Source organism: Tachyglossus aculeatus, chromosome 15 (assembly GCF_015852505.1).
Source record: "Tachyglossus aculeatus isolate mTacAcu1 chromosome 15, mTacAcu1.pri, whole genome shotgun sequence".
Lineage (NCBI taxonomy): Eukaryota > Metazoa > Chordata > Mammalia > Monotremata > Tachyglossidae > Tachyglossus > Tachyglossus aculeatus.
The window spans coordinates 7,863,413-7,889,760 of record NC_052080.1 but is presented as its reverse complement, the minus strand read 5'-3'; the positions used below and the strand labels follow the sequence as shown (position 1 = coordinate 7,889,760).

General features: G+C 46.2%; 1 long non-coding RNA gene across 1 annotated transcript in view; it reads right to left on the bottom strand.

Moving 5' to 3' along the window:
• LOC119937492 overlaps positions 1–26,348 on the bottom strand; it is a 49,849-nt gene that overhangs the window by 6,086 nt on the left and 17,415 nt on the right. The window contains exon 2 of the long non-coding RNA XR_005454129.1: positions 488–651. This is a non-coding gene — a long non-coding RNA (uncharacterized LOC119937492). The remainder of the gene's footprint in view (positions 1–487; positions 652–26,348) is intronic.

Below are 26,348 nucleotides of genomic sequence, written 5' to 3'. Positions count from 1 at the left end.
TGCTCCCTACAAACTCTTGAAAAAGCTTTGGCAAGGCAAGAAGCACAGGAGTAGATTGAATCCCTTCTCACTTCCTCAATTCCTCAAGAGTTTTGGAAAATGTCTTTCGCTGGGTCAAGGATTAAACAACTTTGGGAGCAAAGTGTGGGAAAGCTCATGTCTTCATGGAAAGCCACTTAAGATGACTCACTTGTGTCAGCAAGCAGAAGGCTTTTCTCATATACTGCCCAAGAATCAGAGTTCAAATTTGCTAAAATGTTATCCTCAAAAGGCTCAGAATCCTTAGCGAGGATGTCAAAGAGAGGGGTGAGAAAGCAGAGACACCCTTGTTTCTCTATCTCATTCCTTCCTACCCCACCAAACCAAAGCATAATTGTCTATGAAGGAAAGGAATTTCACCAGAATCAGTAGATGTGGCTTCTACAGGTCATCTGTACCCATTTTCCTTTGGAGTATTTGTGTTTACCGGTTTTCCCTTTGTGCTTACCTGTGGAGTCCTTTCCCTCTTCTTTCCTAGCCACCCCAGGCCAACCAGAAGCTTGCGTCACAGCTGGAAAAGGCTCCAAAATTCTGGTTTGCTCTCCGTTTGCTCTCACTGACTGCCCACATTTACTCTTCCTCTTCGCATTAGCTCAAAAGCAATGTTCTTTTCTGTAGAAGACAAGAAAGATTTTGTCAGGCTTAATCTGTATATCAAGGAAATGTTGGTGTACAGACTTCAGAAGGCTTTAAGACCTTTTTCCTGAAACATTTCAATTTGGTGTAGGCACAGCTGGTTAGAAAGAGAAAGGGAAGAGAAAGAGACAATGAGAATTCCCACCGAAGATGATGCTACTGGCAGTGAGATTTATCCGTGTGTATCGCTATAGCTGATAAAAACCAATGGGTGATTGACAATCACTTCTATAGAGTTTGTTCCTTGCTGCACTACTGCACTTTTACTTGTAATGCTTGAAGCTGTTTTCTTTTTCTCTTCTCGGCATCACAATCTTCCTAAAGCCTCAGTTCTAAGGCATTTACCCCATTTCTGACTGCTACGGTTTAACTGTCTTTTATAGATGTCTTTCAACGGATAACTGCTATTTATTTCTTTGGGTCTTCAGAGTATTCTTTTGGTGATGTTGCTTGAATGCTGATGAGAACACTCAAAAAGCTAATTGTAGCTTATACTTTTGTTTTCTTTTGTGGTATCTGTTAAGCGCTTAATATGTGCCAGGCACTATACTGAGCACTGGGATAGATACAAACTAATCAGGATGGACACAACCGATGTCCCACGTGCGGCTCACAGTCTTAATCCCCATTTGACAGAGGAGGTAACTGAGGCGCAGAGAAGTTTTTTGGGTTTTTTAATGGCATTTATTAAGCCCTTACTATGTGCCAAGCACTTTTCTAAGCACTGGGGAGGTTACAAGGTAATCAGGTTGTCCCACAGGGGGCTCACAGTCTTCATCCCCATTTTACAGATGAGGGAACTGACGCCCAGAGAAGTTAAGTGACTTGCCCAAAATCACAGAGCTGACAATTGGCAGAGCTGGGATTCGAACCCATGATCTCTGACTCCAAAGCCCGTGCTCTTTCCACTGAGCCACGCTGCTTCTCCAAGTTAAGTGACTTGTTCAACTACATATTTAAGTGGAGGAGCCAGGATTAGAACCCAGGTCCTCTGTGCTATTTCCACTAGGCCACACTATTTCTCATGTTGTGGGTTAACGAGAAATAGATTTCTGAGAAAGAAACAAGTGGTTTAACCCACGGGCCAAAGCTCACCCACAACAAAAACCCTCTAAACTTCATCCTATATGTCATATTAATCACCAGTTACGATTTTAATAAAATTTTCCGACCTTGAAAAACATAAACAGACTTAGGAAAGTACTCCACATACAACAGCTCAATAAATGTTGAGTGAATAAAGTGTCACGTTGCACTCTGAATGCAAAGTATTTAATAATATCCTACAGAAATATTTCCTTTGGCTCACATTTTCCTCCATCCAAAACATGCCCGGGGTTTCATTCCACCACGGAGTTGATTAATGCCAGTATGACATACATTTGGCCAAGTCCTACCCTCAGCCTCGGCCACATGGAGGTTCTCCATGGCACATAATCATGCGGCAGTCACTGACCCAGTCAGAAAATGGAGGCTGGTCTTCAACTGATTTTAGGGGTAATTTTGCAGCTGTGAGGACAAGACAAGCCTTTCACAAGAATCTTTAGGTAACCGTCTTTAGTTAAGAGGGATCAGAGTCCTGCTGACTTCCCATCTCCTTCCCCAAAACGCTAAGAGTGAGCTGGCCCTGCTTTGCAAACTCCACAGAAGAATAATGGTATTAATAAAAGAGTTCCGTGGATTGGAACAGCGTCATAGAGTTCAGAAGGCACACACCGTAAGGGTAAAATAATAATACTGCAGTGATAGTGTCAGGAGATGGTTTGCCCTTCAGAACCTACACGATACACCCACAGACTCAGCAATGAATATTCTAAGGTTATACATCCACAGGGAATTAAACGGGAATAATAATAATAATAATGGCATTTATTAAGCGCTTACTATGTGCAAAGCACTGTTCTAAGCGCTGAACATAAATGGTAAATGTGTTCTAAGGAAGAACCAGGTAGTCTGCTTTTATGGGTACGGCCCACTCACTGGGACAAAGTCTAAAACTGAACCGGCAGCTGCCTGGATGCCGTCATTGTCACCAGTGGTATTTATGAGGCACCAACGGAGAGTAAAGCAGTGGACGGGGTAGATGGAAAAAAATGATTGACTAATAGTAGGAACAGAAGGGAGAATAAGGACCCACGACGGAGCGTGGCAATCCAGGTCACCGGCCTGGCCCACAAACCCTCTGGTTATGCCTCTGCTACCTCGCCATATGCTTACCTCCTCCTACCTTACCTCACTGATTTACTACTACAACCCAGCCCACGTCCTCTGCTCCTCTAACACCAACCTACTCACTGTATTATGATCTCACCACTGATCTCTAGACTGTACCCTCGTCGTGGGCAGGGAATGTGTCTGCTTATTGCCACACTGTACTCTCCCAAGTGCTTAGTACAGTGCTCTGCACACAATACATGCTCAATAAATAGGGTTGACTGACTGATGAGCCCTTGGCTCCATGTATACATAAGTGCCGTGGGGCTGAGAGGGGGGTGAATAAATGGTGCAAATCCAGGTGCAAGTGCCTTCTCCAGTCCCTGCAGAAGGTAAGACACCTGCAAGGTGGAGAGGGGACACAGAAGGCCACTACCAACTTGGCCTGTGGGCTGTCCCCTTCTCCTGCCCCTGCCTTAGTACTGGAAGACAACTGAAAGACCACTGCTGATATCCACCGGAGATCTCACAGATCTTTGCCAAAGATCTCGCAGAAACAGCAGGGATCAGACCGTTTCTAACCCGTGACGCAGGAAATCCGACTCTGTAACTGATTTATTATATCTGCTATTTATTTATTTATTTAATGTCTGCTTCCCCTTCTAGACTGCAAGCTCGGTGGGGCCAGGAAACATGTCTACCGACTCTGTTGTATTCCCAAAAGCACTTAGTACAATGCTCTGCAAATAGTAACTGCTCAATAAATCCTACGTAATAGGTGAAGTACAGGACAGTTGCTAAGGTTACAGTTAGCAATGGGGCTAAGATTAGACTGATGCTTAATCACTTGTGATTTGATTGCGGAAGGTTGATTCTGGTACCTCTTAGAGAAGGAGAAAGTGCTAGTGAAATGTACAGCTTGGGATGGGTTTTGTTGAAGGCAAGTACCAGCAGTGCTCATGCTGAATAATGCAAAGCCTTTTAGTACAGTGATTTGCACACAGTGAGCACTCAATAAATATGACTGAATGAAAAAGAATGCCGGGTACAAAATATCTGTTCTCGTACTGAGTTCATATGGTTTAAAATTATAAAACAAAAAGGATGACCAGTGTGATCTCCCACAATCAGTCAATATTCAGGACATGGCACACATGAACTCCCTCACCTGTAAGACGGGGATGAAGACTGTGAGCCCCCCGTGGGACATCCTGATCACCTTGTAACCTCCCCAGCGCTTAGAACAGTGCTTTGCACATAGTAAGCGCTTAATAAATGCTATCATTATTATTATTATTTGTTTGCTAGGCACTTACCACGTGCCAGGCACCATTCTAAGAGCTGGGGTGGAAACCAGCAAATTGGGTTGGACCCTCTCCCTATCCCACATGGGGCTCACAGTCTCCATCCCCATTTTGCAGATGGGGGAACTGAGGCACAGAGGAGGTGAGTGACTCGCCCAAGGTCACGCAGCAGACAAATGGCAGCAAACATTGTGACTCCCAGGCCCATGCCCGATCTGCATGCCATACTGCTTATCTAGCGATGGTTATCGATTGATCTCTGCTATGTACTGAGCGCTCGCTTGCTTTGCGGAGAGCCCCGTACCAAACGCTCGGGAGGGTACACTCCAACAGAGTCGGTAGATGGGACCCCTGCCCGCAAGGAGTTTAGAGGAGGAGTGGGGCGTTAGAAACAGATTATTGGATTGGTTTCATCACACCCCACAGACAAACGTTTTCAGTCAACGCCTGCCAATGACAAAGGAAGAAATCATCTTTAGGAGGCGTGAAGCTGGAGCCATCTAGTCTCGGCTTGCTACCGCTTCAGCAGAACCCTTTCATTTTGGCCTCATGCTGGCTTCTGCTTAGTTACTCGGTTTTATGAAGAAAAATTGGATCTCGCACCGTCATCATCATCATCATCATCACCATCAATTGTATTTATTGAGCGCTTACTGTGTGCAGACCACTGTACTAAGCGCTTGGGAAGTACAAATTGGCAACATATAGAGACAGTCCCTACCCAACAGTGGGGCAGCAAACCTTGTGATTCCCAGGCCCGTGCCCTATCCCTATGCAGCAGACAAATGGCAGCAAACCTTGGGACTCCCAGGCCCGTGCCCTATCCCTGTGCAGCAGACAAATCATCAGCATCATCAATTGTATTTATTGAGAGCTTACTGTGTGCAGAGCACTGTACTAAGCGCTTGTACAAATTGGCAACATATAGAGACAGTCTCTACCCAACAGTGGGGCAGCAAACCTTGTGACTCCCAGGCCCGTGCCCTAACCCTATGCAGCAAACAAATCATCAGCATCATCAATTGTATTTATTGAGCGCTTACTGTGTGCAGAGCACTGTACTAAGCGCTTGGGAAGTACAAATTGGCAACATAGAGAGACAGTCCCTAACCAACAGTGGGGCAGGAAACCTTGTGATTCCCAGGCCCGTGCCCTATCCCTATGCAGCAGACAAATGGCAGCAAACCTTGGGACTCCCAGGCCCGTGCCCTAACCCTATGCAGCAGACAAATCAACAGCATCATCAATTGTATTTATTGAGCGCTTACTGTGTGCAGAGCACTGTACTAAGTGCTTGTACAAATTGGCAACATATAGAGACAGTCTCTACCCAACAGTGGGGCAGCAAACCTTGTGACTCCCAGGCCCGTGCCCTATCCCTATGCAGGAGACGAATGGCAGCAAACCTTGTGACTCCCAGGCCCATGCCCTATCCCCATGCCATACTGCTTATGTAGCGATGGTTATCGATTGATCTCTGCTATGTACTGAGCGCTCGCTTGCTTTGCGGAGAGCCCCGTACAAAACGCTCGGGAGGGTCCACTCCAACAGAGTTGGTAGATGGGACCCCTGCCTGCAAGGAGTTTAGAGGAGGAGTTGGGCGTTCAAAACAGATTATTGGATTGGCTTCATCACACCCCACAGACAAACGTTTTCAGTCAATGCCTGCCAATGACAAAGGAAGAAATCGTCTTTAGGAGGCATCTAGTATCTAGTATCGGGTTGCTACCGCTTCAGCAGAACCCTTTTATTTTTGCCTCATGCTGGCTTCTGCTTAGTTACTCGGTTTTATGAAGAAAAATTGGATCTCGCACCGTCATCATCATCACCATCAATTGTATTTATTGAGCGCTTACTGTGTGCAGAGCACTGTACTAACCGCTTGGGAAGTACAAATTGGCAACATATAGAGACGGTCCGTACCCAACAGTGGGGCAGCAAACCTTGTGACTCCCAGGCCCGTGCCCTATCCCTATGCAGCAGACAAATGGCAGCAAACCTTGTTGACTCCCAGGCCCGTGCCCTAACCCTATGCAGCAGACAAATCATCAGCATCATCAATTGTATTTATTGAGTGCTTACTGTGTGCAGAGCACTGTACTAAGCGCTTGTACAAATTGGCAACATATAGAGACAGTCCCTACCCAACAGTGGGGCAGCAAACCTTGTGACTCCCAGGCCCGTGCCCTATCCCTATGCAGCAGACAAATGGCAGCAATCCTTGTGACTCCCAGGCCCGTGCCCTATCCCTATGCCATACCGCTTATGTAGCGATGGTTATCGATTGATCTCTGCTATGTACTGAGCGCTCGCTTGCTTTGCGGAGAGCCCCGTACCAAACGCTCGGGAGGGTCCACTCCAACAGAGTCGGTAGATGGGACCCCTGCCCGCAAGGAGTTTAGAGGAGGAGTTGGGCGTTCGAAACAGATTATTGGACTGGCTTCCTCACACGCCACAGACAAACGTTTTGAGTCAATGCCTGCCAATGACAAAGGAAGAAATCGTCTTTAGGAGGCATGAAGATGGAGCCATCTAGTATCTAGTATCGGGTTGCTACCGCTTCAGCAGAACCCTTTCATTTTTGCCTCATGCTGGCTTCTGCTTAGTTACTCGGTTTTATGAAGAAAAATTGGATCTCACACCGTCATCATCATCATCATCATCATCACCATCAATTGTATTTATTGAGCGCTTACTGTGTGCAGAGCACTGTACTAAGCGCTTGGAAAGTACAAATTGGCAACATATAGAGACAGTCCCTACCCAACAGTGGGGCAGCAAACCTTGTGACTCCCAGGCCCATGCCCTGTCCCTATGCAGAAGACAAATGGCAGCAAACCTTGGGACTCCCAGGCCTGTGCCCTAACCCTATGCAGCAGACAAATCATCAGCATCATCATTTGTATTTATTGAGTGCTTACTGTGTGCAGAGCACTGTACTAAGCGCTTGTACAAATTGGCAACATATAGAGACAGTCCCTACCCAACAGTGGGGCAGCAAACCTTGTGACTCCCAGGCCCGTGCCCTATCCCTATGCAACAGACAAATGGCAGCAAACCTTCTGACTCCCAGGCCCGTGCCCTATCCCCATGCCATACTGCTTATGTAGCGATGGTTATCGATTGATCTCTGCTATGTACTGAGCGCTCGCTTGCTTTGCGGAGAGCCCCGTACCAAACGCTCGGGAGGGTCCACTCCAACAGAGTCGGTAGATGGGACCCCTGCCCGCAAGGAGTTTAGAGGAGGAGTTGGGCGTTCGAAACAGATTATTGGATTGGTTTCATCACACCCCACAGACAAACGTTTTCAGTCAATGCCTGACAATGACAAAGGTAGAAATCGTCTTTAGGAGGCATGAAGATAGAGCCATCTAGTATCTAGTATCGGGTTGCTACCGCTTCAGCAGAACCCTTTCATTTTTGCCTCATGCTGGCTTCTGCTTAGTTACTTGGTTTTATGAAGAAAAATTGGATCTCGCACCGTCATCATCATCATCATCATCAATTGTATTTCTTGAGCGCTTACTGTGTGCAGAGCACTGTACTAAGCGCTTGGGAAGTACAAATTGGCAACATATAGAGACAGTCCCTACCCAACAGCGGGGCAGCAAACCTGGTGACTCCCAGGCCTGTCCCCTGTCCCTATGCAGCAGACAAATGGCAGCAAACCTTGTGACTCCCAGGCCCGTGCCCTAACCCTATGCAGCAGACAAATCATCAGCATCATCAATTGTATTTATTGAGTGCTTACTGTGTGCAGAGCACTGTACTAAGCGCTTGTACTAACTGACAACATATAGAGACAGTCCCTACCCAACAGTGGGGCAGCAAACCTTGTGACTCCCAGGCCCGTGCCCTATCCCTATGCAGCAAACAAATGGCAGCAAACCTTGTGACTCCCAGGCCCGTGCCCTATCCCCATGCCATACTGCTTATGTAGCGATGGTTATCGATTGATCTCTGCTATGTACTGAGCGCTCGCTTGCTTTGCGGAGAGCCCCGTACAAAACACTCGGGAGGGTCCACTCCAACAGAGTTGGTAGATGGGACCCCTGCCCGCAAGGAGTTTAGAGGAGGAGTTGGGCGTTCAAAAGAGATTATTGGATTGGCTTCATCACACCCCACAGACAAACGTTTTCAGTCAATGCCTGCCAATGACAAAGGAAGAAATCGTCTTAAGGAGGCATGAAGATGGAGCCATCTAGTATCGGGCTGCTACTGCTTCAGCAGAACCCTTTCATTTTTGCCTCATGCTGGCTTCTGCTTAGTTACTCGGTTTTATGAAGAAAAATTGGATCTCGCACCGTCATCATCATTCATTCATTTATTCATTCAATTGTATTTATTGAGCGCTTACTGTGTGCAGAGCACTGTACTAAGCGCTTGGGAAGTACAAACTGGCAACATTTAGAGGCAGTCCCTACCCAACAGTGGGGCAGCAAACCTTGGGACTCCCAGGCCCGTGCCCTAACCCTATGCAGCAGACAAATCATCAGCATCATCATTTGTATTTATTGAGCGCTTACTGTGTGCAGAGCACTGTACTAAGCGCTTGTACTAATTGGCAACATATAGAGACAGTCCCGACCCAACAGTGGGGCAGCAAACCTTGTGACTCCCAGGCCCGTGCCCTAACCCTATGCAGCAAATAATCAGCATCATCAATTGTATTTATTGAGCGCTTACTGTGTGCAGAGCACTGTACTAAGCACTTAGGAAGTACAAATTGGCAACATATAGAGACAGTCCCTACCCAACAGTGGGGCAGCAAACCTTGTGACTCCCAGGCCCGTGCCCTATCCCCATGCCATACTGCTTATGTAGCGATGGTTATCGATTGATCTCTGCTATGTACTGAGCGCTCGCTTGCTTTGCGGAGAGCCCCGTACAAAACGCTCGGGAGGGTCCACTCCAACAGAGTCGGTAGATGGGACCCCTGCCCGCAAGGAGTTTAGAGGAGGAGTTGAGCGTTAGAAACAGATTATTGAATTGGTTTCATCACACCCCACAGACAAACATTTTCAGTCAACGCCTGCCAATGACAAAGGAAGAAATCGTCTTTAGGAGGCATGAAGATGGAGCCATCTAGTATCTAGTATCGGGTTGCTACCGCTTCAGCAGAACCCTTTCATTTTTGCCTCATGCTGGCTTCTGCTTAGTTACTCGGTTTTATGAAGAAAAATTGGATCTCGCACCGTCATCATCATCATCATCATCACCATCAATTGTATTTATTGAGCGCTTACTGTGTGCAGACCACTGTACTAAGCGCTTGGGAAGTACAAATTGGCAACATATAGAGACAGTCCCTACCCAACAGTGGGGCAGCAAACCTTGTGACTCCCAGGCCTGTGCCCTGTCCCTATGCAGCAGACAAATGGCAGCAAACCTTGGGACTCCCAGGCCCGTGCCCTATCCCTGTGCAGCAGACAAATCATCAGCATCATCAATTGTATTTATTGAGAGCTTACTGTGTGCAGAGCACTGTACTAAGCGCTTGTACAAATTGGCAACATATAGAGACAGTCCCTACCCAACAGTGGGGCAGCAAACCTTGTGACTCCCAGGCCCGTGCCCTATCCCTATGCAGGAGACGAATGGCAGCAAACCTTGTGACTCCCAGGCCCATGCCCTATCCCCATGCCATACTGCTTATGTAGCGATGGTTATCGATTGATCTCTGCTATGTACTGAGCGCTCGCTTGCTTTGCGGAGAGCCCCGTACAAAACGCTCGGGAGGGTCCACTCCAACAGAGTTGGTAGATGGGACCCCTGCCCGCAAGGAGTTTAGAGGAGGAGTTGGGCATTCAAAACAGATTATTGGATTGGTTTCATCACACCCCACAGACAAACGTTTTCAGTCAATGCCTGCCAATGACAAAGGAAGAAATCATCTTTAGGAGGCGTGAAGCTGGAGCCATCTAGTCTCGGCTGGCTACCGCTTCAGCAGAACCCTTTCATTTTGCCTCATGCTGGCTTCTGCTTAGTTACTCGGTTTTATGAAGAAAAATTGGATCTCGCACCGTCATCATCATCATCATCATCATCAATTGTATTTATTGAGCGCTTACTGTGTGCAGAGCACTGTACTAAGCGCTTGGGAAGTACAAATTGGCAACATATAGAGACAGTCCCTACCCAACAGCGGGGCAGCAAACCTTGTGACTCCCAGGCCCGTGCTCTGTCCCTATGCAGCAGACAAATGGCAGCAAACCTTGTGACTCCCAGGCCCGTGCCCTAACCCTATGCAGCAGACAAATCATCAGCATCATCAATTGTATTTATTGAGCGCTTACTGTGTGCAGAGCACTGTACTAAGCGCTTGTACTAATTGGCAACATATAGAGACAGTCCCTACCCAACAGTGGGGCAGCAAACCTTGTGACTCCCAGGCCCGTGCCCTATCCCCATGCCATACTGCTTATGTAGCGATGGTTATCGATTGATCTCTGCTATGTACTGAGCGCTCGCTTGCTTTGCGGAGAGCCCCGTACCAAACGCTCGGGAGGGTCCACTCCAACAGAGTCGGTAGATGGGACCCCTGCCCGCAAGGAGTTTAGAGGAGGAGTTGGGCGTTAGAAACAGATTATTGGATTGGTTTCATCACACCCCACAGACAAACGTTTTCAGTCAATGCCTGCCAATGACAAAGGAAGAAATCATCTTTAGGAGGCATGAAGATGGAGCCATCTAGTCTCGGCTGGCTACCGCTTCAGCAGAACCCTTTCATTTTTGCCTCATGCTGGCTTCTGCTTAGTTACTCGGTTTTATGAAGAAAAATTGGATCTCGCACCGTCATCATCATCATCATCATCATCATCAATTGTATTTACTGAGCGCTTACTGTGTGCAGAGCACTGTACTAAGCGCTTGGGAAGTACAAATTGGCAACATAGAGAGACAGTCCCTACCCAACAGTGGGGCAGCAAACCTTGTGACTCCCAGGTCCGTGCCCTATCCCTATGCAGCAGACAAATGGCAGCAAACCTTGTTGACTCCCAGGCCCGTGCCCTAACCCTATGCAGCAGACAAATCATCAGCATCATCAATTGTATTTATTGAGTGCTTACTGTGTGCAGAGCACTGTACTAAGCACTTGTACAAATTGGCAACATATAGAGACAGTCCCTACCCAACAGTGGGGCAGCAAACCTTGTGACTCCCAGGCCCTTGCCCTATCCCTATGCAGCAGACAAATCATCAGCATCATCAATTGTATTTATTGAGCGCTTACTGTGTGCAGAGCACTGTACTAAGCGCTTGTACTAATTGACAACATATAGAGACAGTCCCTACCCAACAGTGGGGCAGCAAACCTTGTGACTCCCAGGCCCTTGCCCTATCCCTATGCAGCAAACAAATGGTAGCAAACCTTGTGACTCCCAGGCCCGTGCCCTATCCCCATGCCATACTGCTTATGTAGCGATGGTTATCGATTGATCTCTGCTATGTACTGAGCGCTCGCTTGCTTTGCGGAGAGCCCCGTACAAAACGCTTGGGAGGGTCTACTCCAACAGAGTCGGTAGATGGGACCCCTGCCCGCAAGGAGTTTAGAGGAGGAGTTGGGCGTTAGAAACAGATTATTGGATTGGTTTCATCACACCCCACAGACAAACGTTTTAAGTCAATGCCTGACAATGACAAAGGAAGAAATCATCTTTAGGAGGCATGAAGATGGAGCCATCTAGTATCTAGTATCAGGCTGCTATCGCTTCAGCAAAACCCTTTCATTTTTGCCTCATGCTGGCTTCTGCTTAGTTACTCAGTTTTATGAAGAAAAATTGGATCTCGCACCGTCATCATCATCATCATCATCATCATCATCATCATCAATTGTATTTATTGAGCGCTTACTGTGTGCAGAGCACTGTACTAAGCGCTTGGGAAGTACAAATTGGTAACATAGAGAGACAGTCCCTAACCAACAGTGGGGCAGCAAACCTTGTGACTCCCAGGCCCGTGCCCTAACCCTATGCAGCAGACAAATGGCAGCAAACCTTGGGACTCCCAGGCCCGTGCCCTAACCCTATGCAGCAGACAAATCATCAGCATCATCAACTGTATTTATTGAGCGCTTACTGTGTGCAGAGCACTGTACTAAGCGCTTGGGAAGTACAAATTGGCAACATAGAGAGACAGTCCCTAACCAACAGTGGGGCAGCAAACCTTGTGACTCCCAGGCCCGTGCCCTATCCCTATGCAGCAGACAAATGGCAGCAATCCTTGTGACTCCCAGGCCCGTGCCCTATCCCTCTGCCATACTGCTTATGTAGCGATGGTTATCGATTGATCTCTGCTATGTACTGAGCGCTCGCTTGCTTTGCGGAGAGCCCCGTACCAAACGCTCGGGAGGGTCCACTCCAACAGAGTCGGTAGATGGGACCCCTGCCCGCAAGGAGTTTAGAGGAGGAGTTGGGCATTCAAAACAGATTATTGGATTGGTTTCATCACACCCCACAGACAAACGTTTTCAGTCAATGCCTGCCAATGACAAAGGAAGAAATCATCTTTAGGAGGCGTGAAGCTGGAGCCATCTAGTCTCGGCTGGCTACCGCTTCAGCAGAACCCTTTCATTTTGCCTCATGCTGGCTTCTGCTTAGTTACTCGGTTTTATGAAGAAAAATTGGATCTCGCACCGTCATCATCATCATCATCATCATCAATTGTATTTATTGAGCGCTTACTGTGTGCAGAGCACTGTACTAACCGCTTGGGAAGTACAAATTGGCAACATATAGAGACAGTCCCTACCCAACAGCGGGGCAGCAAACCTTGTGACTCCCAGGCCCGTGCTCTGTCCCTATGCAGCAGACAAATGGCAGCAAACCTTGTGACTCCCAGGCCCGTGCCCTAACCCTATGCAGCAGACAAATCATCAGCATCATCAATTGCATTTATTGAGCGCTTACTGTGTGCAGAGCACTGTACTAAGCGCTTGTACTAATTGGCAACATATAGAGACAGTCCCTACCCAACAGTGGGGCAGCAAACCTTGTGACTCCCAGGCCCGTGCTCTATCCCCATGCCATACTGCTTATGTAGCGATGGTTATCGATTGATCTCTGCTATGTACTGAGCGCTCGCTTGCTTTGCGGAGAGTCCCGTACCAAACGCTCGGGAGGGTCCACTCCAACAGAGTCGGTAGATGGGACCCATGCCCGCAAGGAGTTTAGAGGAGGAGTTGGGCGTTAGAAACAGATTATTGGATTGGTTTCATCACACCCCACAGACAAACGTTTTCAGTCAATGCCTGACAATGACAAAGGAAGAAATCATCTTTAGGAGGCATGAAGATGGAGCCATCTAGTCTCGGCTGGCTACCGCTTCAGCAGAACCCTTTCATTTTGGCCTCATGCTGGCTTCTGCTTAGTTACTCGGTTTTATGAAGAAAAATTGGATCTCGCACCGTCATCATCATCATCATCATCATCATCAATTGTATTTACTGAGCGCTTACTGTGTGCAGAGCACTGTACTAAGCTCTTGGGAAGTACAAATTGGCAACATAGAGAGACAGTCCCTAACCAACAGTGGGGCAGCAAACCTTGTGACTCCCAGGCCTGTGCCCTAACCCTATGCAGCAGACAAATGGCAGCAAACCTTGGGACTCCCAGGCCCGTGCCCTAACCCTATGCAGCAGACAAATCATCAGCATCATCAACTGTATTTATTGAGCGCTTACTGTGTGCAGAGCACTGTACTAAGCGCTTGGGAAGTACAAATTGGCAACATAGAGAGACAGTCCCTAACCAACAGTGGGGCAGCAAACCTTGTGACTCCCAGGCCCGTGCCCTATCCCTATGCAGCAGACAAATGGCAGCAATCCTTGTGACTCCCAGGCCCGTGCCCTATCCCTCTGCCATACTGCTTATGTAGCGATGGTTATCGATTGATCTCTGCTATGTACTGAGCGCTCGCTTGCTTTGCGGAGAGCCCCGTACCAAACGCTCGGGAGGGTCCACTCCAACAGAGTCGGTCGATGGGACCCCTGCCCGCAAGGAGTTTAGAGGAGGAGTTGGGCGTTAGAAACAGATTATTGGATTGGTTTCATCACACCCCACAGACAAACGTTTTCAGTCAACGCCTGCCAATGACAAAGGAAGAAATCATCTTTAGGAGGCGTGAAGCTGGAGCCATCTAGTCTCGGCTTGCTACCGCTTCAGCAGAACCCTTTCATTTTGGCCTCATGCTGGCTTCTGCTTAGTTACTCGGTTTTATGAAGAAAAATTGGATCTCGCACCTGCAGTATTGGGGAACATCCAGCTCCTCAATTTTACTCGCTTTTGGCCCGCTGCACATCTGCCATACACCCCCTGGCCTGGAATGCCCCCCCTCCCCACATCCGCCAAGCTAGCTCTCTTCCTCAATTGTACAATTACAAATTGTACAGAAGTGCTGTGGGCCTGGGGGTAGGGGATGAATAAAGGGAGCAAGTCAGGGCGACGAAGAAGGGAGTGGGAGAAGAGGAAAGGAGGGCTTAGTCAGGGAAGGCCTCTATGAGGTTGGTGAGGGGAAAATCAGGCTCTGTTAACTGCTTCAAGACCTAGAAATTATATATAAACAACATTACTACCGAATACTTATTGTGTTTTAATTTAAATGTGTACCTGTTACTTTTTAGTCACCAACATGGAAACTTCAGTTCTAGATAAGACACTGATATAGGTTCCAGCGCTTAGAACAGTGCTTGGCACATAGTAAGCACTTAAAAAATACCATCATCATCAATAACAAGGCTCCCTCTTCAGCATTTAGAGAGAAATATAGGCTTTTGGAGGACAAGTCAAGCAACATGAACATGTTGGTACTTTATAAACACTCGTCATGAAAATAAAATTCCATCATCTACAAGCTCCATGGCATTCGTCTTCCCTAACAAGTGTGGTATGTTGGGTTTTCAGTACACTGCTTGTATTTACCTTCTTTAAGATGGGAAAAAAATTTCACGGAGCCATGAGATAAAAGGGTTAAGTTGTTTTCTGCAGCCAGCCTAATTTTCTCGCTCAGAGCTGCAAAACCAAACGCAGTCACCTGTGGAATTATTCATGGCTATCTGGACATTCTGATTCTGCTGCGCCTGATTTATGAATAAAAGACAGCAACAGAACTCTCATATTTATGTACTCCTAAGAAGTCATCAACCATCTGACCTTCCCTTCTCATTCATTCATTCAATCGTATCTGTTGAATGTTTACCGTGTGCAGAGCACCGTACTAAGCGCTTGGGAAGTACAAGTTGGCAACACATAGAGACGGTCCCTACCCAACAATGGGCTCACAGTCTAGAAGGGGGAGACAGACAACAAAACAAAATATGTGGACAGGTGTCAAGTCGTCAGAACAAATAGAATTAAAGCTAAATGCACAATCGAAAACCTTCTTGATTCCGGAAGGTATGGGTGCCCAGGGAATCTTGTCCTATCCTCAACGAGGCTTGCTTCACCTGCATTTACAGAAAGTTTTAGCTAGATAATGAGGAGCTTCGATGGCAAGTTCTTAAAAAACAGCTCCTAATCCCGAGGCTTCATTTCCAATTTCCAAAGCATCAAGTGAGAACGGAGTTTGACGGAGATCCAATACCACGTTATGGCTGCCCCAGGGGGAGAAAATTGGAGGGTGGCCTCTGGATTTCTATCTGCTACTCCCTCTTCCATCATCTCCTAAATGTTCTCCAGTAAGTTAAGGCCGATCATAATCAAAACTAAACGTAGTCTCACAGATAGAGCAGTCTAGATTTTCCGGCTTTGTAGATCAATCCATAGGATCTCTTACTGTGTGCGGAGCAGTGTATTAAGTTTAATGGACTCTCCCAAGCAATCTGTAGACATGAACCTTGTCTTCCGGGAGCTTGCAAGCTCCGAAGAGTAAAATGTAAGCATCTTGTAAAATTCCTCTGACCCTCAAATTGTCTAATCTTCAGGCTTGCTGTATTAATAATGGGACATAAGTGCAAATCTACTAACACTCAGCATTTCTGTTTGTCGATAACACACACACCAGTTTCACGTGTTGTGAAAAAGTTCCAGACAGAAGCCAAAGCATGAGCTGTGTCTCACATGGTTAATGTTCACAGGCAACTCACAGTGTAAGAGGTGGTCTCCTGCACACATTAAAGAGATCTTATCCTGTGGCTGTAATTTTATGCATTCTTGGAAAGGGAGAATTCCAGGGCTTCTGAATGAATTATCCCGGCTCTTTTGTGGATTGAAAATCTGCAAGAGCCTAAGGTAACTCAAACAAGGTCATTTTTCATCCTTTGACTATCTCAAAAAGAATTGCATGTCATCATTAAATATTCCTCTTTCTGGGTATATAATAGTTCTGCCCAGATTTAATTCATGGCCCAGAGTAAAACGCCAAATTCTGCTACCTTAATAGAGAACTATGATCTTCACAGATTCACAACTGAAAGAAGTGATGCAGAGGGCAAGGGCAACATTTTGAAAACTAACAGGTATCAGTTGGCAGCTACACTACTTCAAAACAGAGATAATAATCAACGTCCATAAGAGTGGCCCAGTCTCCATCAGAGATCTAGGCATATTCAGCCATTACCATGAATGCGCTTTGCTCAGAGCCAAATGGCAGATGAGACCCTGTAGCAAATCCAAGCTGAGGAAGCTTGGATAATATGAAGTCGGCTCAAGCGTTAAAATAGGAGTGCACATGGCACTCCAATGAAAGGCTTCACTTCAGTGGGTATCAGTGGAGACAGCTGGGAAGCCACCTTGGCTGTTGGACCCTACTAGCCTCCAGATGTCAGGAAGAGGGCGAGCCAGGCTCTAGCGAACCAATGTGACTCCATGGAAACAAACTGGCACAAACAACCCTTCCAAGTGGAGGTTCAGAGCAAAGGAAAAAAATCACCTGAACCAGAGGGTTTGAGTTACAATGGACTCCATTTGGGGTTGCCAAAGATTGTGTTTCCACCAGCATCGAACAGTTTCACTCCCATTAGCACTATTCAATTACTTCCCCCAGAAAGGACTTCAGTATGTTTCCTACCTGTCTACATTAACATGTACTTGTTCAAATTAGGTTTTGTACTGGGTGCTATTCCTTGAATCGAGTTCAGCACTGCTACAGTGAAAACACAGATGACCAAAAGACAATTTGGAATCATCTGAGGGATCAAGAATTCAGCAAAGTCTGTCGAGAACAGCCATAATAGCGTCGTGAAGTTTCTTGCCAAAGTGAATTTTTTTCTTTTGATACAGTTCAACACACTAACAATTCTTGAATCTTCTTGCTCTGGGGAACACAGATGCACATAAAATCCTTCTGAAAGTCGATAGAGTCAAGCAGTGTCACTTCCTAGAGGGTACAGGGCCCAAGATTGGCTCACTTATGGGCTGCCAGTTCTACAATTCCATATCCCAGAAACACGTGGAGAGAAAGAAAGGTGGGGAGGGGAGTGGACTTAGACCTCAGTATCAGTATTCATGATGCAGAGGAGGGGTACTGAGTCCTGCATCTGTTTTAGAATAGCAGAAACCTCCCTGCAGCAGGGGGAAGAGAACTTAATGGAGACAGCTCAGAACCGGGTGTCAGGAGACCTGCCCTCTAATCCCACTTCTGCCACTTGCCTGGGCTAGTCACTTAACTTTTCTGGTCCTCAGTTTCCTCAACTGTAAAATGGTGATCCAATATCTGCTCTATGCCTTCAGATTGGAAGTCTTGTTTGGGAATGGGGACTGTTTCTGATCTATCTGTACTGTATCTAAGAGCCTAGCACAGTACTTGACAACAGTAAGTGCTTAATAAACATCATTATTATCATTATTATTATTATCATTATTACCAGCAAGCTGGTAATATCAGCCATACCACAGCAGGGAGATTGACGATGGCTCCCAAATTAAGTGTAAACTGGGTGCAGTACTGGATTAGTTATTTAACCTCAAATTAGAGAAAGCAGGATAGGGACCTATATGGTTGGGCCACGTAATTCCAGGTCAGGTCTAATCAAATCACTTTACAAACACAGACTTGGCCGAAACTTGAGTGAGATGCTCTCTTGTTAGGTCAACGTAGAACACGCTTTAAAGGATGTGACAGGCCAGTGCTTGCCAAGAAACGGAAAGGAGATAGATTTGTTTCTTGGCTCAAAGCCAGAAGTAGTGCTTATTTAAATGGCATCCAGGAATTCAGTTAATCAGGTATAATGCAGTCCCATCAGTGCCAGGTTCCGTTGTAGAAATTACTGGGCTTAACTACAAGTAAAAAAAGGCGACATTAAAATGTTATGGAACTGCTCTTTTGTGATGAAAATCACTCTCACGAATTTCCAATCAAGGCAGGATTCTTTAGATTTGCTGAATCTAATAGTCAAATGTAATGTTCAACCAGCAATTTCTCCTGAACACAAGGAAGCTGAAAATAAGGATACCAAAAATTTCCTGGTGTAAGCAAAGAGTCTTTAACTTATTTCCCAAGAGAACTGGTTTTCTTCTCACTTCATTTGGTTATCAACATGACAGCTTTATAATACCAAGTTATCAGGGTGAATCCTCAAAAGAACAAAGGTAAGAGCATAAAATAGTGTAACAAATGGGCACTAATCTATTTGGTACTTAAGACATCAAAGCATCAGGATGTCATTCGGCTTCAAAACTTTATCAACAAGAAAACTTCACAGATGGAGAAAATTTTACAAGTAGTCGAATCATAGAGAGCGCAAAGGGATTCTGAAATATCATCTGGTCCAGTTGTCTGCCTCCAGGCAAGTGAATTAAATTAGATACTCCAGGGCAGTGTTGTCTATTCAGTGGGAAACTCCACAATTCATTCATTCAATCATATCTATTGAGTGTTTACTGTGTGCAGAGCACTGTACTAAGTGCTTGGGAAGTACAAGTCGGCAACATATAGAGACGGTCCATATCCAACAACGGGCTCACAGTCTAGAAGGGGGAGAATCTTAGCTTTTCAGCAGAAGGGCCCACCTTTCCTGCCAATTCTTCCAAACCACCTTCCTGCCAATTCAATATGCTCACCTAGATGAGGTTACTTGCTGCCTCATTCTCTAGGCAGAGGGAACACCCAGCTCCTTGAGGAGGGAGACAATGTTTACTATTTTTATTGTAAGTTCCCAAGTGCCAAGGACAGGACTCTGCAAAAAGACCCTCAATAAATATTTATGGTTAATTTGAAGAATCCAAACAACTTGAAAGGGCCCTTTTCAGATATGCCTGGAATTATTTGAGAAGCACTGCATTTCATGACACTGAGTACAATGAAGGGGCAAAGAAAATTGACACATAATTTTTCTCTCATTCAAACTCCATTTGCTCTATTTTTAATGATATTTGGTAAGCACTCCTAATCCTCCTCGACCTCTCAGCTGCCTTCGACACTGTGGACCGCCCCCTTCTCCTCAACACACTATCCAACCTTGGCTTCACAGACTCTGTCCTCTCCTGGTTCTCCTCTTATCTCTCCGGCCATTCATTCTCAGTCTCTTTTGCGGGTTCCTCCTCCCCCTCCCATCCCCTTACTGTAGGGGTTCCTCAAGGGTCAGTTCTTGGTCCCCTTCTGTTCTCGATCTACACTCACTCCCTTGGTGACCTCACTCGCTCCCACAGCTTCAACTATTATCTCTACGCTGATGAAACCCAAATCTACATCTCTGCCTCTGCTCTCTTCCCCTCCCTCCAGGCTAGCACCTTCTCCTGCCTTCAGGACATCTCCATCTGGATGTCCGCCCGCCACCTAAAACTCAACAGGTCCAAGACTGAACTCCTTGTCTTCCCTCCCAAACCCTGCCCTCTCCCTGACTTTCCCATCACTGTTGATGACACTACCATCCTTCCTGTCTCACAAGTCCGTAACCTTGGTGTCATCCTAGACTCCGCTCTCTCGTTCACCCCTCACATCCAATCCGTCACCAAAACCTGCCAGTCTCACCTCCGCAACATTGCCAAGATCCGCCTTTTCCTCTCCATCCAAACCGCTACCCTGCTCGTTCAAGCTCTCATCCTATCCCACCTGGACTACTGTATCAGCCTCCTCTCCGATCTCCCATCCTCCTGTCTCTCCCCACTTCAATCCATACTTCACGCCGCTGCCTGGATTGTCTTTGTCCAGAAATGCTCTGGGCATGTTACTCCCTTCCTCAAAAATCTCCAGTGGCTACCAATCCCCTAAGCATCAAAGCAAAAACTCCTCACCCACGGCTTCAAGGCTGGCCATCACCTCGCCCCCTCCTACCTCACCTCCCTTCTCTCCTTCTCCAGCTCACCCCACACCCTCCTTCTCTGCCGCTGATCTCCTCACCGTGCCTTGTTCTCACCTGTCCCACCGTCGACCCCCAGCCCAGGTCATCCCCCTGGCCTGGAATGCCCTCCCTCCGCAAATCCGCCAAGCTAGCCAAGTGCTTGCAAAGTACAATTCAGCAATAGAGACAATCCCTGCCCACACCAGGCTTACAGTCTAGAAGGGGGGAAGGGGCAATTCACCAGCGCATGATGTAAAAGGGATTGCCACCCATGTGTTGGTTTGATCAATTAATCAATCACTCGATCGCATTTACTGAGCGCTTACTGGGTGCGGAGCACTGTAATAATAATAATAATTATAGTATTTATTAAGCACTTAATTTGTGCCAAGCACTGTTCTAAGTGCTGGGTGCGTGAGAGAGTAACAATGATAACAGTTGTGGCAGTTGTTAAGCACTTACTTAGAGCCAAGCACCGTACTAAGCACTGGGTGGATACAAGCAAATTGGGATGGACACAATCCCTGATTCACGTGGGGCTCGTAGTCTTAATCCCCACATTGCAGATGAGGTAACTAAGGAACAGAGAAGTTGTGTGACTTGCCCAAGATCACACAGCAGAAAAGTGGCAGAGCTGGGATTAGAACCCATGTCCTACTGACTCCTTGGCTTAGGTTCTACCACTACACCACACTTCTCTATTCTAACAGAGTTGATAGACACATTCCCTGCTCACAATGAGCTTGATCAGCCGATCAGTCACTGCTATTTATTGAGCACTTACTGCGTGCACAGCACTGTACTAAGTGCTTGGGAGAGTACAGTGCAAAAGAGTCACAAGGAGCTTACGGTATAGATGGTTGGTAAGACTGTTGTTCCACAAATACTGCATAACAATCTTACCATCAGTAGCATCATCAAATCCAGAACGCATCCCGGGGGTCAACTTCAGTTATAAAAGTCTTAGACCTCCGAGTCAGTCACATCCAAAGAAAAACCCTGTTTGCAGCTCAACCCTGGCAAAGAGCACGAAACACTAAACTACATGGTAATAATAATGTTGAAATTTGTTAAGCGCTTACTATGTGCCAAGCACTGTTCTAAGTGCTGGGGGGGATACAAGGTAAATCAAGGTTGTCCCACGTAGGGCTTGCAGTCTTGATCCCCATTTTACAGAGGAGAGAACTGAGGCACAGAGAAGTTAAGTCACACAGCGGACAAGTGGTGGAGCTGGGATTCAAACCCATGACCTCTGACTCCCAAGCCCGGGCTCTTTCCATTGAGCCATGCTGCTTCTCTACATGGTAGTACATGCAAGATAATGAATATATTGAATCAATTGACATTTTGTCTCCTACTAAGAGGCATAAGTAAAATAACTAATCCTCAGGCGTAATTGAAATCATGGGGTCTTTTTTGTCTTTTGTTTTAACGGTATTTTTTAAGCACCTAAGTGCCAAGCATTGTAGTTAACCCTGGGGTACATACACACTAATCAGACTGGACACAATTCATGTCCCACATGGGGCTCACACTCTTAATTCCCATTTTACAGAGGAGGTCACAACTGAGGTGCAGATATGTTAAGTGACTTGTCCAAGGTCACACAGCAGACAAGTGGGGGAGCTGGGATTAGAACCCAGGTCCTTCCGACTCCCACGTCCATGCTCTATTCCCTGGACCACACTGTTTTCTCACCTACCTGAGGATTGCATACTTGTTCGCCCTCTGTGAGCTCCACGTGGGACAGAGATACTGTCTGACCTGATTTTCTCATATCTACCTCAGAGCATAGTATAGTATTTGGCACAGAGTAAGCACTTCACATATATTGTTATCATCCTTATCTGGCTTTTCCAGGATAGCATAGGCGTCCCTATAGGGTCACTGCATTAAAACTTCCCTTATACCTTTTTGCAGTATGAAGAACAGAGTCATGATTTGCATCGACTTCTCGGAGGAATAGGGAAGTTTCCCGCCAGAATGCGAAAGTCAAATGGTTTCAAGACTCCATGAAGTACTCAGCTGGTACCTTCAAGAACAGCTGCAATTTTTCACGTAAGCAAGTCCAGTTATTCTGCCCTACATGCCTTTCAACATAGCAATATGTTATTCGTTAAAACGCTCTCAGGAAATAAGCAAGAGCTTTTCCCTTTCAGACTTCACTCTGCCATTTAATCACCTGAATTGGCTGGCACACCCCAGGCTCTCCTTCACTAAAGAAGCAACAAAGAAAAGCAATTAAATCCCCCAGTACCCCAGCTTCATTAAGGGGGCCACTTTTTAAGAAGGAGACTCAGTTGAAAGATGTGAGCCTTCCCTTCTTCAATCCTTTAATCTGTTACATGCAAATCGAGAGGCAAATGGCCTCTTTGTTTCAAAGAGAAAATCAAGTTTCAATGAATGCATGAACAATCAATTCAGGCTTAAGGAAATGAGGGAACTCTAGGATCGTCTCTCTTCGGTGACCTCTTCCATCAGGAAGAATTGTCTCACCCTCCCCTCCTGGAGCAAAAGCGTAACTACCCAACATAAACTGACTTAACTACTTTTATAAACTAGTCAGAGTTCGGCACCAATATATCTTTGTTCCTGTTTTTCCATGCTGAGTGTGCCCTTCCCTCAGGAAAATTATTATCCCATGACAACGGCTGAAATGGGCTCTCACAAGCCATGCTGTTCTACAGTGACTGCAGTAGCTGGTTCTCTCTGACAGGTGCCAACATCATTATTTCTACAAAATTCCATCTCCTGAAAAACGGGATTAGAGTGCAATGACAGCTGGGTTGGACTTGGATTGATTTTTCACTGCTTTGGATTGCAGGTCCCAAAGGATATCACTTCTACATTTCAAACTGCTCAAATAGATTTTATCAGAGAAGGGAAATTTTAGGGAAGCAGTAATCTCTGACTTCTGTCCCCTTTGGGATGCCTGAGGAAGTAGGTTAGTTAGAAAGTGGGAAAACTGCTGACTGTTTCCTAGAAAATCTTGCTATGGACAACTCTGTAAGAACAAATGATCACTTCTTCAGGAAAAGGCATTTGACTGGTGACACTATTAAGGAAGTCTCTTGCCCAGCTTGGACTGAAATTGCATTATAATCCACTACATTGCTCGTCTTCCTAACTCTGTAATATAGGCCTAGATTCATTCATTCATTCAACAGTATTTATTGAGCGCTTACTGTGTACAGAGCACTGTACTAAGCACTTGCGAAGTACAAGTTGCCAACAGATGTTAAATTCAGCAGTGTGTAGCCCCTTTAGAGTAAGATTCATTATGGCGCCCCACTGTAAGAAATCCACATAACTTTCATATCACATATAAAGATAAAAGAGCAGATCACTTGATATTATTACTACACAACACACAGTTCTGGATAACAGAGAAGCAGCCTGGGGGATGGAGGAGTGGGGAGGAGAGAATGAATAATAATAATAATGAGCCCGTTGTTGGACCGTCTCTATATGTTGCCGGCTTGTCCTTCCCAAGCGCTTAGCGCAGTGCGCTGTGAAGAATAAGCGCGCAATACGATTGAATGAGTGAATGAATATCAATAAATATGATGGAATGAATGAATAAATAATAACAATAATAATAATAATGAGCCCGTTAGTTGGACCATCTCTGTATGTTTCCAGCTTGTCCTTCCCAAGCGCTTGGTACAGTGCTCTGCACAGAATAAGCGCTCAATAAATGCGATTCAACGAATGAATAATAATAATAACAATGAGGCTGTTGTTGGACCGTCTCTGCATGTTGCGGGCTTGTCCTCCCCAAGTGCTTAGTACAGTGCTCTGCACAGAAGAAGTGCTCAATAAATACGATTGAATGAATGAATGATAATAATAATAATAATAATGAGCCCGTTGTTGGACCGTCTGTGTATGTTGCCGTCTTATCCTTCCCCAGTGCTTAGCACAGTGCTCTGCGCAGAATAGATGACTGAGGCACAGAGGAGTTGAGTGACTCGCCCGGGGTCACGCAGCAGACAAATGGCAGCAAACGTTGTGACTCCCAGGCCCGTGCTCTATCCCTGTGCAGCCGACAAATGGCAGCAAACCTTGTGACTCCCAGTCCCGTGCCTTATCCCTATGCAGTGACTCCCAGGCCCGTGCCCTATCCCCATGCCATACTGCTTATGTAGCGATGGTTATCGATTGATCTCTGCTATGTACTGAGCACTCGCTTGCTTTGCGGAGAGCCCCGTACCAAACGCCCGGGAGGGTCCACTCCAACAGAGTCGGTAGATGGGACCCCTGCCCGCAAGGAGTTTAGAGGAGGAGTTGGGCGTTAGAAACAGATTATTGGATTGGTTTCATCACACCCCGCAGACAAACATTTTCAGTCAATGCCTGCCAATGACAAAGGAAGAAATCATCTTTCGGAGGCGTGAAGCTGGAGCCATCTAGTCTCGGCTTGCTACCGCTTCAGCAGAACCCTGTAATTTTGGCCTCTTGATGGCTTCTGCTTAGTTACTAGGTTTTATGCAGAAAAATTGGATCTCGCACCTGCAGTACTGGGGAACATCCAGCTCCTCAATTTTACTCACTTTTGGCCCGCTACACATCCGCCATACACCCCCTGGCCCGGAATGCCCTCCCTCCCCACATCTGCCAAGCTCGCTCTCTTCCTCCCTTCAAGGCCCTACTGAGAGCTCACCTCCTCCAGGAGGCCTTCCCACACTGAGCCCCCTCCTTCCTCTCCGCCTCCTCCCGCTCTCCATCCCTCCCGCCTTACCTCCTTCCCTTCCCCACAGCATCTGTATATATGTATATATGTTTATACGGATTTATTACTTTATTTATTTTACTTGTACATATTTATTCTATTGTATGGATTCATTACTCTATTTATTTTACTTGGAGATATGTATTCTATTTATTTTATTTTGTTAATATGTTTGGTTTTGTTCTGTCACCCCCTTCTAGACTGTGAGCCCGCTGTTGGGTAGGGACCGTCTCTATGTGTTGCCAACATGTACTTCCCAAGTGCTTAGTACAGTGCTCTGCACAAAGTAAGCGCTCAATAAATACGATTGATTGATAGATTGATTGACTGAGAGGGAGAAGGGAGAGAGAAGAGGAATGGCCTGAACCACTTGCTTGAGGATTTCTGAAGCTAACTGCTCTCACCCACAAAACTTTTCTGGCTGGACTCCCATTTTCACTCACATCAGGTCTCAAACAAACAAGATTTTTTTCGGCCTGCAGCCTCTGAAGAATAATAATAACAACAACAACAACAATAGCAAATGGTATTTGTTAAGCACTTACCATGTGCCAAGCATTATACTAAGCGCTGGGGTAGAGACAAGACAATCGGATACGACACAATCCCACACGGGTTTCTCAGTAAGGGGAAGGGAGAACAAGTACTGATACCCCATTTTACAGATGAGGAAACTGATGCAAAGAGAATAAAGTGGCTTGCCCAAGGTCACACAGGGAGTGGCAGAGCCAGAATTGGAACCTTAGTCTTCTAACTCTCAGGCCCAAGCTCTTTCCAACAGGTCACACTTTAAAAGCCTCTATGCCACTCAACACCTACCACTTTGCCTCTCCCCTTATTTTGCTGTTAAGAATGCCACAAGGATGGTCAAGGTTGTCAAAAATAAATTTACACCAACAATGACATATGGAGAGGAGCAAGAGGAAAGTGGAGGCCTCATAACGGCTTCCTGAATTTTATACACACACACACACACACACACACACACACACACACACACTCACAATTGCAGGGGAAGGGAGATGGAAGGGGAGACATAGTGAAAGTGGGTCCCTGGTTCTGCGTATATGGAGAAAGCCACAAATTATTAATCCAAACAGTGCAGTGAGTCAGCAGAGTCTTTTGAACAGCTGCAGAAGAGATGTTTCCTCCAGGGGACTTCATTTATTTGGTTGCTACAAAATATCGTAGATTAATTAGGAGAGGAAATGAACGAAACTATTTGGCAAAAAAATAGGTACAAGCCATCACCATTCCCCTAAGCAGA